We start from the raw sequence: 13,920 nt of genomic DNA on the forward strand, positions 1-13,920 counted from the left end.
CTGTGGGATGAATTATAAACATTACTAACAGTGTGAGCAAAAATCTATAGACAGTAAACAACATGTAATACACAAATACACTTAAAGCGTAGCTACAGCAGTAGCCATTCTGACCACATCGATGGAAAAATCTCTTAGGATAATATTTTCTGTTCTCACTGGAATCTTCCTCCTTTTCCTTTCCCGCTTCTTCCTCTTCCATCTTCTTCTCTATCACCTCCTCCTCCTCGTTTATCTCCAAATTTCTTGTCTTTTGTCTCTGATTAATTGAGGTGTTATATCTCTATTTTGTGTTAGATTTGTTCCTTTTTATTTTTATTTTAGTACAGAACTGACTTTCTCACCCCCCCTCCCCCCCACAGGGCATGTGCACTTACCTGGGAGAGAGACAGAGAGGGACAGTGAGAAACCACTCCCCCAAGGGCGTATGGCCGTACCATAGTCCCTGTTCCCCCATCCTCCTATTGAGATTTTGGACTTGCGCACACCATATGCCCAGTGTGATTTTCAAGCTGCCAAGTCCAGGACTTGAACTGTGGTTGGCCATGTAGGAATCCAGTGTCTTAATCACCATGCATCTTTTAACCCTAGAACTGACATTTTCAAAGCTGAACATGCTCATTCTCTGTGTCTTCACTGGTTCAAAGTTCAAAGTACAGAATACGGGCAATTTCTGGTAACCAGGAGTCTAATTCTACTGATTTTTGTCTTTAAAGAGTCCATGGACTGTGGGGCAGATGTTGAAAATAGCCAACACAAGAAGCCCATAGCTTGCTGCTCTAATAAATTGCTCATTGGTAGGGTATTTTAGTAAGATCTATGGAGACCATCTGGACCTTGGTGATCCCGGGAGAAGAATATTTAAATCTCACTTAGTATATAACTATATGAAACTTAGTGCTGCTTCACATAAAGCAGAGATGAATTTGTGAGTTGTATGGGTAGGCAAGTAATATTTATTGATTCTTTATCATTTTTCAAGTGCTGTGTTAAGCCCTGCTCATGTTATAGCATTGATCCTCACAGCAATATTATGAGGTTTTGTTTTAATGTCTTTCAGATAAGGAAGCTAAGGCTTAGAGAGATTAATAGGTTCTCAGTGGTAGAGTGGATAAGAATCCAGATATGCCAGGCTAAACTCTATCACTCCATGGCAACAGTTGTTATTGCACTTTATTAGGAGGTTGGGAAAGTGCTCTGGATTTGTGAGTGTGTGTGTGTGTGTGTGTGTACATATGTGTATATACATATATTACACACATATAATATATACATATATAATATATATACATATACACACATACATACAAGGTTTTTGCCATAGGGCATGTGTGTTCCCACTGGGGAGAGATAGAGACAGAAAGAGAGAGAGACAGTGAAAGGGAAAATGAGAAATCACCCCCTGGGGGGAAATGGTCATGCTGCAATTCCTTCTCCTTGGGAGTTTGAGCATGTATACATATGTGCTGGAATGACTTTCAAGCCTCTTGGTCCAGGACTTGAATTATGGTTGGTCATGTGGGAGTCCAGCGCCATAACTACCATGCTGCCTGATGGTCCCTAGATTTGTAATTTTTTTAAAAAGAATTATTTAACATTTTTTGTTTATTCATTTATTTTAATTTGACTAGAGAGGGACAGAGAGAGAGAGAGAGGAAAAAAGAGAGAGAAGAGAGAGAAAATGAGGAAGCAAACCACCAGGTCTGGGACTTGAACCACGGTCAGTCATGTAGGAGTCCAGCGTCCTTAACCACCACACCACCTGCCAGCCCCTGGATTTGTATTTTTAATAAGTACTCCAGAAGATTCTGTACTAGCTGTCTTCAAACTGCTTCTCTATGAAGAATCATAGACAGTGACACCAAATCTAAACGAAATCAACCAAACCCAGAGTAACTCGGTGATTACTATGCGTAAGGCTTTGTGCGACTTGCAGGCGCAGGCGAAGATGACAGTTTCTTTCTGCCAGTGATGATTTTGCCCTCCAAGATCAGATGTGCACAGGGTAAAGTTAAACAGTAATAAACGATGTAAATGTCACCTCATTCTATCAGTAGAAGGGATATCACAGGGCTGTCCGTAATTCAAGGACAAATAAAATACAAGCATGCTACTCTCTGGAAGAAGGCAGAGGGGATGCGATTTCTTCAGATTCAGGGATGCAGGGAAGGACCCAAGTGGGGGGATTGGGATTTTTGCAGAATGAGTAAACAAGAATTAAAGCGGGCAAGCATTTGCTGGAGAACGATGGTGTGGACTGGGACCCAAATAAAGCTCTTTTCCACATACATGTCTGTCTTTGCTGTGTCACATCTAAAGAAACACACTTTAATAACCAAGCAGTAATAATATGTAGATGTAGTTCGAGTTCTTTTTTTCTTTTTTTTCTTCATTCGTGACAATGTGTCTATACACATGGATGGAAAGTAAGAGACTGAGAGTGGGAGAAAGACAGGCACGAACCCCCAGAGTCCAGCCACATTGCAGTATCCCTTTTGCAGTCCTTTAATTCTGTAGCCCTTCCATACATGCGTGGTGGATATTTGTCTTGGGAGACAACTCAAACCACATCGGCCATGTGCAATCCAGCTTCTCTCGAGCCACAGAGTAGGCTCATACCATAATGCCAATCTGTACTTGGCATCTTTTAAAGCCTATCAAAGGAGATTCAATTCCCACATCTGCTCTTGGGATTTGGGTGCTCAAAATGCATGGGTTTTTTCCTGGAATGGAGTGGTTTCCTAAAATGTCAAACATTCAGCATCAAAACCGTGAGAGAACTGGGTGAATGGGCACAAACTGATCATCCGACCTGGGAGAGATTAATTGCTCATGAATGAAGAGGCAGAAGAAGAAGAGGAGAGTGGTGGCGACCTGATACAGTGTACCCATGGCACCGGAGATGGGGTACGCCTCTGAGATGCCTGTGCGGAAACTGCAGAAGGGCCTCCTTTTCGTTAAGCAGAGAAGAGACGTCTCAAGGGCACCTTAGAAGTCTGCTCAGGAAAGGTATTTATTGCAGCATTGTTTACAACAGCCAATGTAGGGAGTCAACCTGAGCGTCCATCAGCAGACAAACGGCTAAAGAAAATGTGGTGTAAGTACACAGTGGAATACTACTCAGCCATTAAAGAAGGGAAGCCATCTTGAAGCAATATGGATGAATCTAGAAGACATAATGTTAAATGAAAAAAACCAGGCACAGAAAGAGTAATAATATATGACCTCAGTATGTGAGAACTAAAAAATGTCCTTCAGGGAGTAGAGAGTATAACAGTGGATACGACAGGATGAAAAGGGCAGTGGGGAGAGGGGACAGGGAGATGTGGGTTCACAAATACAAAGTCACAGTTAGATAAAAGGAGTGAGTTCTAGTGTTTAATAGCATAATGGTGGCTATAGTTAATCATTTATTTTACCTTTTTTTTTTTTTTTTTTTAATAACAGAGCGACTGCATGCACATGTTGGAAACAGAATGGGTGAGGGGAAAAAAGTCTCAACAAAATAGTCTCAGGGCCGGCAGGTAGCATAGTGGTTAAGGTGGTAGACTCCCACAGGGTTGCCTGCAGTTCGAGTACCATACCTGGTGGCTTGAAACTCACATTAGGCATGTGCGTGGACATGCCCGAAATTCTGAGAGGAGAAAGGAAGGGAGGAGATTGCAATGTGGTCATCTTCCCTAGGAGCTGATTTCTCGTTTTCTGTCTGTCTCCCAGTGAGCACATGTGCCCTTTAGCAAAAATCTCCAAACAAACAAAAACCCAGAGTCTCATACACCATGATCCCCTTTCCCTAGCCCTCCTGTTCTTCAGGATCTTAAGCACCCAGAGTCCCAGAGTTGGGCTTGTGCTGAGAGTCACAATAACAGTTTAAAGTCTGGGGTTGCATTCCAGCTCTGCCACTTTACTGGTGAGGCAACCTCAGGCCTGTTCCTCTCTCTTTCTGAACCTGGCTATCCTTTGTACAGTGGGACCTCACAGGGTTGTGATGAGAAATAAGTTCATATTGAATTGGTGGAAAAGTCATGACATATTTTTTCTATGCAAGAATACGCCATGCCTTTCCCGATGACCCTGTAATTAGAAAGGCACTCAGAACGCACTCTGATACATCGCAAGCCCCAGGTAACCGTTAATTTAGGAAAAAGAAATGTGGCATTTCTTGCAAGGATTAGGAAACAAATTTATGTCCATGAAATCATAGTGAAGCTGTTGAATCTGTGATTCGGAGGTCATGGGTGACCTTCATGCACGCAGAAGACAAATGGCAGTGAGTTCAGCAGAAACAAATCATGAACAGTAGTGGCCCCTTAGGTCTCATACATGGAACAACTGGTAGGAAGGGGAAATGGGAGAAGATGCAACTAGCCAAGAGGATGCCCAGGCTCCCAGAGTGCTTTTCGTGCTAGGATTATGGATTTCCTTCTACGTGCCTGTTCTATTTGCCTGGATTTCCAAATGAACAGAACCCTCTTGGGTTTCCCCTGGTCCAGGGTCTGGCCACGGTGGAATTGAGCCACACTGTTCTCTGTCTGGTATGATTTTTCAAGTCACCAAGTCCAGGACTTGAACCATGGGAGTGTAGTGATGTAATTGCTATGCTATCTTCTGGCCCCCGTTTTCAGCTTTTGCTGGGCAGAGTGATTGAATTCATGCTGAGGGTGAGCAGAGGAGTGGCAGAGTTTTGAGAAGAAGTGAGGGGAGTATTTTTCCCAGGTGCCTGAAAATCTAGGTCCCATTTGCAGTGGCAGCTTTGTCCCCTGGGCAGTCACTCACACGCTGAGCTTCAATGTCTGCCACTGTACAGTGAAGGGCAAGATTAGGTGATCCCAAGGGCCCCTCTTCCCATTGATACTCTATTTTTTTTAATTTGCCAGGGGCTTCTTATAGAGAGAGAGAGAGAGTGGACGAAGGAGAAAGCACCGTAGCAGGGCATGGTCATGCCACAATCCCTTTTCCTCCATCTCTCATTCCTGTCGGGATTTGGGGCATGCACCCACATGTTCCCCAGTCTGTCTCTCAACCTCTGGGACTGGGATTTGAACTGTGTGATTGGCCATTTAGAACCTGGCTCCCTTAACCAATAGGTCAAAGAGCCAGCTCACCACCGCCACTCTATGATTCTGTGATTCATTTGTTGGTCTCAAGCTCAGTTAGTGAAAAGGGTTATGAGTCTCCTGTTCAGAGACCAGGAGATAGAAAAAGAGGAGGAAGAGGAGAGGAAGACCGCCTCTATCCTCCAGTGTAAGAACCAGCATCATCCTGGTGAAACTGCCTGGTGAGAGAGTCAGGACAGAGCTGGGGTGATGAGGGATCAGGCAGTTGGTATTTGGCGACAGAACTCTTTAGAGCTAAAGAAAAGTAATTGAGCTTAATGTCCAAACACAGAGCCAGTCCATAAATCCAGGTGCCGTCTAATGAAAATTTCAGAAGGGCCCTGCTTTCCTTAATCTTATCTCTGCCAGACAGTTTCTGTGTTCTTGATGTAATTAGAGTGATAAGACAACGTGGCACAACTGCTGGCTTCTATCACGGCGCCACCGCTGTTGACTTCAATGACAGCTAATCATTTTCTAAGAGGCCCTTTATTTTGATTTCGCTCTCTGTGGTGGATGGGTGTTTTCCAAATTGGGGTGGGTGTGTGTGCGTGCATGCATGCACATCTTTCTAGATAAGTGTACCAGACACCATATGCGAGGACTGCTTCATTCACTGTCACTGCCACAGACCGCTTGACCTGGTTAAAATCAGAAGACCAGCTGGGGATTTTCAGAACTGTCGCACATGTCTTGTAGATTCGAGTGACTTACACATCTTTCAAAAGGAGCCCTGGAAGGAACTGGGCTGGTTTTCCCACCTGAGGTCAGGTAGACATGTTTCCCATCTATTTTATAAGAAAAACTAGCTTTACCTAGACTCTGCTATGAGAGGGCTGTCTAAGTGCATATGTCAAAAGGCTGAGGCTTGGGGCCAGCCTGTGGTGTGGTGGTTGGGGCGCTGGGTTCTCACAGGGTTTGATCGTGGTTCGAGTCCCGGATCCAGTGGTTTGAAACTCATACTAGATATGTGTGCGCATGAGCCCAGAATCCCAAGAGGAGAAAGGAGGAGAACAGATTGTGGTGTGGCCATGCCTTCTGGGGGTTTATTTCTCACTTTCTCTTTCTCTGTCTCTCCGGCAAGCACAAGCACCCTACAGCAAAAATATCTCCCAAAAAAGGTAGAGATTCTTGACCTTTTGGATCATATCCAAAGGATCTAGAAAACGGTATTCCTAGTCAAATGAGGAATAGAGGCTGAAGATTCAAAACAGGTTCAGTTTGAACTCAAGAAGTCTAAGGATAAACTCAAACCATCTTTGGAGAGGCAAAAGACCCAAAGCCCAGGACTGGGGCCAATTTGCACTCCTCTGGGAAGGCACTGTGGTGGGAGCCCTCATTGCAGCCAGAACTGTCACAGGCCCATGGTGACAGAGCCTCAGAGCTGAATCTTCAGCACTGGGGCCCCCAACACTTTCTAGTCAATAATATAATTGAATGCAGAAATGCAGCATTTAATGATTTGCAGAGATGGATATGCGGGCCCCTACTGGAAGTGGAACGCTAGCTCTGTATTTTTAGGGGAGACTTTCTCAAGCCCCTGCATGCTTCACTGAGGACTGGGATGCAGTTGTATGGCTTAGGGACAAGAGTAGTTAGCAGTCTTCCTTTGTCCAACCTCCTTTTGTTTCAACCCTAGAAGATTTTCCAGTCTCTCTCCATATGGATGGCTTGTGGCTTCTCCGTTTCTCAAGGATGCTGGCAAAGATGACTCTTTAGCGTGCCAGGGAAGCATGGGAAAATGTGCAGAAAGTTCAGAGGGCAGCCTGGAGGACTCAATAAGGGACAATATCCACCCCAGCACCCCGTTGCTCTGCCTCGATGGCCTTTTTAGACTTATCGTTGAGGAAGGAGGAGGACGATCACATGAAACCCATTTCCAGGAATAAAAGTGACAACCAGGAAGTGAACAGGGTCACTAATTTCCATCTTGCCTAAGAAGAGAGGACTTAGAGGCGACAGGCCAAGTCTGTACCAGCTTTGTAAGATTCTGGGAGAGTGTCCCTTTTCCCTATTGATGTTAGGGCAAGTTTCTATAAAACCACCGTAACAGAAGAATTCATGGCCTTGTCATTAAGAGCAGGGGAGAAGCAGAGAACTGAAGACAGCATGTCCTACCCTGCGGTCAGCCCCAGGGTCGGGCAGATGTACCTCAAAAGAAGTGAGAATGAAAGTCTCTGGGGGGACCAGCAGTTAGCATAATGGCTATGTCGCTGGACTCCCATGTAGTTGACTGTGGTTCAAGTCCCGGACCCGGCGGCTTAAACTCACGCCAGGCGCGTGTGCGTGCGTGCCCAAGATCCCAAGAGGAGAAAGGAGGAGAAGGGATTGTGGCATGGCCATCCCCCCCTAGGGGGTGATTTCTCACTTTCTGTCTCTCTGTCTCTCTCTCTGTCTGGTGAGCGCACATGCCCTATAGCAAAATTCCCCCCTCCCATCCCCTACAAAAAAAAGAAAGCCTCTGGGAACTGTAGCAAGGAAGAGAAGGTAGCCCAGGGAACCAGCTGTATTCTGGGAGTTGTGGAGCTACACCTATCTCTGTAAGGCGTTCCCCAGTTCATTCCAGCCACTGAGAAACCATTCTCCTTCCTCCTCCTGGCAGCCCTTCAACCATTGAAGAGACCACACAGTCCTCATGACTCATCCCAAGGATAAATCTCTCCAAGTTTTACCTGATGGGGAACACTACAAAAATGTTGACTTCCTCTTCTTCTGAAACCTTCTCAGGATGCCTGTTTCACATGGAAAATCAGTCATGAGGGAAAATGCAGGTGACTCAGGCCCTGCCAGAGTAATCACTGCCATTCATTCAATATTTACCTCGTTCTGGACAGCTGCTAACACCGTGTGTGTGTGTGTGTGTGTGTGTGTGTGTGTGTGTGTGAGCACACTTGGGGGTCCCAGCAGCCTCGATAGATGGTTCTGTTATTATCATACCCACTTCACGTATGAAGAGATTAAGGTTCAAAGAGGTTAAATGAGGGTCACCCAGCTACTAAGTGACAAAGTGACAAATTTGGGTCATCTAACCACTTGTGTCTCATTCCAAAGGCCGTGTGTGTTGTTCGGCCCTATCTGAAGCTGATGCATTTGAGTAGTTCCCTCTTTTTACATAGAAGCCTACTGAATTTGAAAAGTTAAACATTTTATCCTGTGAAATAATTTTCAGGTGAAGCTACCATTTAGTATTTTTTACAGTCTTGAAGAAGAAAGAATTTTTTTTTCTTCTTTTAATTTTTTACATTCAATCACTGTATATCATTACAGCATGCAAAAGAAATTTTCCCAGCATGAGTACACTATATATTAGTCCAAAGGTAATACCATATATAATACTAGCTAGCAACAGATCATTTTCCATTTTCTTTTTTGTTCCTTGAATGTTTTGTTTCTTTCTTTTTTTTTTTTTTTTTTCTATAAGGTGCATGCACTCACTGGAGACCAACACAGAGAGGGGGTAAAAGTGAGAACGTACCCTCCCTGGGGGGAGGGGGTGGGTGATGGCCATGTAGCAGTCCCTTCTGCTCCATTTTCCTCTTGGGATTTTGGGCAGTCACACACATCCACCCAATGTGTACTTCCAGCCATGTAGGATTGGCTGTGTAGGATCCAGCTGTCTTAACCCCCATGCTGTATACTCGCCCTCCCATTTAGTTATGAAAGAACAGAATTTCTGCCATGTCCAGACAAGAACAATTTGGAACTTTTGTAGATCCGGCTGTTTGATACGAATTTGGCCTTGAGGCCCTTTCTCAGCAGCATCGACGTTAAACCCCTTTATACCCTTGCAAGTCCTGGGTCCTCCTTTTGCAGATCATGCACTCTTCCTTCTCTTTCTCATGCTCTAAAGGGAGGCCACATCTTCAGCTGTGCTAGAGCTGGGTCAGCCGATGGTCTTCTCTTGGCTCAGTGAGGCCTTCTCCTTCTAAAAGCTAACCTCTCACTCAGTTTGGTTTCACATTTCATTCTGACTTTGATCTTCCTCTTTAACTGAGCCTCTCCTGTCTGCTGTTTGTGTCAGTCACTTTAGACACAGATACAAACTACATCTCTTTGGCCTACAAACTTAAAAACATACATCTTATCTTTAAAAATCTATTGGATTTCTCACATTGTGCCGAAGCAGGGAAAGAAAAATAAGAGCTGAACGATAGCTATGAAAGATTATCAGGGTGAGGAGCAGCAGGTGTCATGGTGGTTAAGGTTAGGGGAGCCTGGATTCCACACGGCTGACTGCAGTTTGAGTCCTAGATCGGCCAACTTGAAAATCACGCTGGACACATGTGCATGCATGCCCAAAATTCAAGGAAGTGAATGGAGGAGAGAGGATTGTGGTATGGCCATCCCTTGGGGGGATTTCTCACTTTCCCTCTCTCTGTCTCTGTCTTCAGTGAGTGCACATGCTCTGTGGCAAAAGCCTAAAACAACACAAATAAAGAAACAAAAGGTTATCAAGGTAGAGGGGTTAGTCAGTGGTGCATTAGTAACACATTGCTCTCCAGTACTGGATCCACATGGGGGAGGTTCTGGATTGTCATTCCAAGGTCTCCTGCACCCCCCACCCATAATGTTTTAATAATAATAATAAAAGGATTATCAAGGAAGAGATCATCTTTATACATGTAAACTTCCTAAGTGGGAGAAAAGAAGAAAGCTCCCAAATATTTTTTTATTTTGGGAGGATGACAGTCTGACAGGGATAGCATAAGAAAATGACTGCCCAATCCCATTCAGGAAGCTAGTTGCAAAATGTCCTGACAGTAGTTATAAATAAATTTGAAAGTGTGGAAAAACAAAAATCAAGTTTATTCCAAGAATCCAGTTGACTTAGCTTTAGAAATGATTAATTTGCCATATTTTCATAGCAATCTGAAATGTCATAGGATCGGCTAAGGAGACATTAAGAAAAGCTTAAGAGGGATTTGCAAGCCTATTGATGACTGAAAAGATATTATAGCAAACTAAGAAAGGGAGAGATCAGGGTTCAGTCCTGCAGTCTAGTGGTTAGGGGAGCCACATCCTACATGGCCAACTGCATCATTCAAACCCTTGGTCGCTTGAAAAACATGCTGGATGCATGCGCATGCTTGGCCTAAATCCCAACAGCATGGCAAAATGGAGTAGAGAGGATTTCAGCATGATCACCTCTCACTGGGGAGTGCTTTCTCTCTATCATCTGTCTCTCCCTGGTGGGCACGCCCTCTGGCAATGAAAAAGAAAAGATTGGAAGAGATCTTTAACATAAAAGAGAGTATCTAGCAAATATAAGCTTACTGGTAATACTTGGAAGTATTACCAGTATGTTATAAAGAATAACATCAGAGACAACTACAGGATATTTTTTCCTCATTATTATTACTCAATATGTATTGACGGGTCTAGGCAATCCAAGGACAAAATATCGAAAAGATATATCAGGATGAGAAAGGGAAAAAATGTATTTTCCAACGGGTACATGATTATATATATATACAAATGTAATAGTCTGTTGAAAAATTAGCCTAGGTGTAAAATTGATGGCGGTAAGATCAACAGACAGTAATTGATAGAATTCTATCCCAATTTAATAATGTTCTTTATTTAAAAAATCCTTTTCAACCATCACAAGAACTGTAAGGTAACAGAGAATAAATATAAAAAAAGACAAGCAAAGGAAAATATGGAGAAAAATGGTTAGTTTATTAAAGAACATAAATGCCTGAGTAAACCTCGAAATATACTGTGGTCATGAATGGGAATGCACAATATCATAAATACATGAACTCTTCAGATAACAATCTATGAAGTCAATAAAATTCAAAACTAAATTCACATAGGACTTTTTATACTTCAAAATTAGCTTAGCTATTCTTATATGTGTACTACAAAGTTAAAACTAAACTTGACAAATTAGTTTTAGTTTTGCAGTACATATATAAGAATAGCTAAGCTAATTTTGAAGTATAATAAGTGGGAGGGATTTGTAAGGACTTTTTTCCTACCCAATATAAATACTTACAAAGCCATGGTAATTTTTTTTTTAAGTGTCTGCTAGGACCAGAGTTGAACAAAGTGACCGGTGTCATGGACCAATGCAAGAACATTTTCTGGAATGATGGAGGTTCTCAATCTCCACATCGCTGAATATGGACATCACTGGCCACACATTGGCACTGTGCACTTGAACTGTGGCTTATAGGACTAAGAAATAATATTCTTAATGTTTATTAACTTCAGCTAAGTTAAATTTAAATACTGATGTGACTTACAGCTATTCTATCTGGCAACATAGCTCTGTAATGGAAATCTTTCACAGACAAATATGGGGCCAGCAGGTTGTATAGTGGTTAAGGTGCTGAACTCTCACCTAGTTGATTGTGCTTCAAGTCCTGGATCTGGTGGCTTGAAACTCACGCTGGGTACATGTGTGTGCATGCCCAAAATCCTGAGAGGAGAAGGGAGGAGGAAGGATTGTGGCATGGCCGCCCCTTCTTGGGGGTGATTTCGTGTTTTCTGCCTCTTTGTCTCTCTCTGTTTCTCTGGCAAGCACATGTATTATAGAGCAAAAATCTCTCTCAGAAAACCAAACCAAACCAAACCAAACAAACAAACAAACAAAAACCCCCAGATACTTTAGCATAGTATCAGACTGAAATTCTTTAACAAATCAGTGAGGACAAAGAAATTGGTTGTAGGTAAGAAAAAAATTGGGTTATTGGAAAAGTTATGATGCATTTTTTCATAGAAAAACATACATATACAAACTGAAATATGTATGTACAAACTGATGACCCAATATATGTATACAAACTGAAATCTTTGTCTTGGCCTATTTCCCAAAAGAAATTCCAGATGAATTAAAGACCTAAATCTAAAAATCAAACTTTAATAAAACTTTCAGTGACAATGTAGTATAATATTTTCCACTTATTGACTTACCCCCCCCAAATTCTTAAGAGCAGAAAGTACAAATACTGAGAATATTTATTGGTAAATTCACTAGTATTAAAATTAAAAACTTCTGCACAACCAAAGGTGCCATAAAATTAGTGAAAAAATGTAAGCAACAGAGCAGAAGAATATATTTGCCATATATGTAACTGAAAAGATAAATATTCAGAATATATAAGCAGTTACAAATCAATATGAAGTAGTAAAGAATTCAGTGAGGAATATAGACAAAATATATAAAGAATGATTTCCAGGAAAGAAACCCAAATGGCCAATAAAGATATGGAAAAGATATTTATCCTCCATGGTAATAAGGAAATGTAAACATAAATGAACAATAGCCTTACTTTCATGCTCATTAGAAAGTCAGTGTAGTCGACGTTTATCAGTCTTTACCATTTAAGCCTGCTTCATATGTTGGGGTAATTTCCCCTCTTTTTGAGATTAAATCAAAAAGCCTTTCTCTCTGAAGCTGAAAATGCCAAATGTGAGTGATCCCAGCTTCCCTTGTAGCTAGGGCCTAAGCACGTGACTTGAGCTCCACCAATTAGATGCTGTGGACTATCAGTAACTCTTTCAAGGGGGCTGTGATGGTGATGGGAGATAGAGGGCTGGTCCACAGTGGCAGGGAGATGACAGCCACGTGCAGTGTGGGGGAGTTAGCGATGTAGCTGCAGTGGGTTGTGCTTGGAATGGATGGTAGCCTGGTGATCTCCTCATTGGACTACACTTTGGATATCCTTCCTGGTTGAGTAGTGTCAAACCTTGCTCCTCTGTCTTGGTGGTGCATGATTCTGTAAACCACTCAAAGTCCTCGCTGTGCATTTTCTTCCTATTTGAATCATTGAGTAAAACATCTAAATGCATCAAATTGGTGAGGATATAGGAAAATGGGATCTGTTATACAATGTTTAGGGTTAAGATATTTTTTAAAAAATTGCTATAGAGCATGTATGTGCACCAGAGAGAGACAGAGAGAGGGAGAAAGAGAAGGAATGTGAGAAAGCATGACCTGGGGGGGAGGGGGGATAGGTATGCCACAGTCCCTACTCTTCTGTTCTCTTGTGATTTTGGGCATGTACACACACATGCCTAATGTGTCTCTTAAGCTGTCAGGTCTGGAACTTGAACCACTCAGTCAAGCGTATGAAATCCAGCTGCCTTTAACTACTATGCAACTAGCTGGCCTGACATTTATTAAATTTTTAGAAGTAACATGTCTATTTATTTATTCATTATTTATTTTATATTCAGTCACCATGTACCATTACACCCTACCAAATGAATTTTCCCATCATGAATACACTATATTTTAGTTCAGTCAAAGATATTACCATACATATTATCAACAGATAATTTTCTATTTTTCTGATTCTTAAATATTTTGCTTCTTTCTTTTCCCCCTTAATTCCCTATCTCTCACCCTTCTGCATTTCCCACTCTCCTCTCACACTGTTTTAGTATCCATAGATGCTTTTCATGCCTTTATACCTCCTAATCTTTCAGTTACTGCCATAGAGTACAGACATCTATATATATTGAGTGGGGACATACAGTGCCTCTCTTTCATTATCTGGCTTGCTTTGCTTAGCAGTAAATCTTACATTCACACACTTTCTATCAAATGCCAAGGTCTCTCTCTCTCTCTCTTTTTTTAATGATGGAGCATTATTCTGTAGTGTATGTGTGCCACACTTTTCAATCCATTCATCTGTTCATGGACATTTGAGTGGGTCCATGTCCTTGAAATTGTGCATAAGGCTACACTAAACATGGATGAGCAAATGTTTTTCTGACAGAGTGTATTTCTATCCTTTGGCTAGATACCCAGGAGTGGAATTGCTGGATCATATGGTAATTCTATTTGAAAAATAACATGTCAATACATAGGGAA

This window comes from Tupaia chinensis, unplaced genomic scaffold, assembly GCF_000334495.1.
Source record: "Tupaia chinensis unplaced genomic scaffold, TupChi_1.0 Scaffold143616_1, whole genome shotgun sequence".
NCBI classification, from domain to species: Eukaryota; Metazoa; Chordata; class Mammalia; order Scandentia; family Tupaiidae; genus Tupaia; species Tupaia belangeri.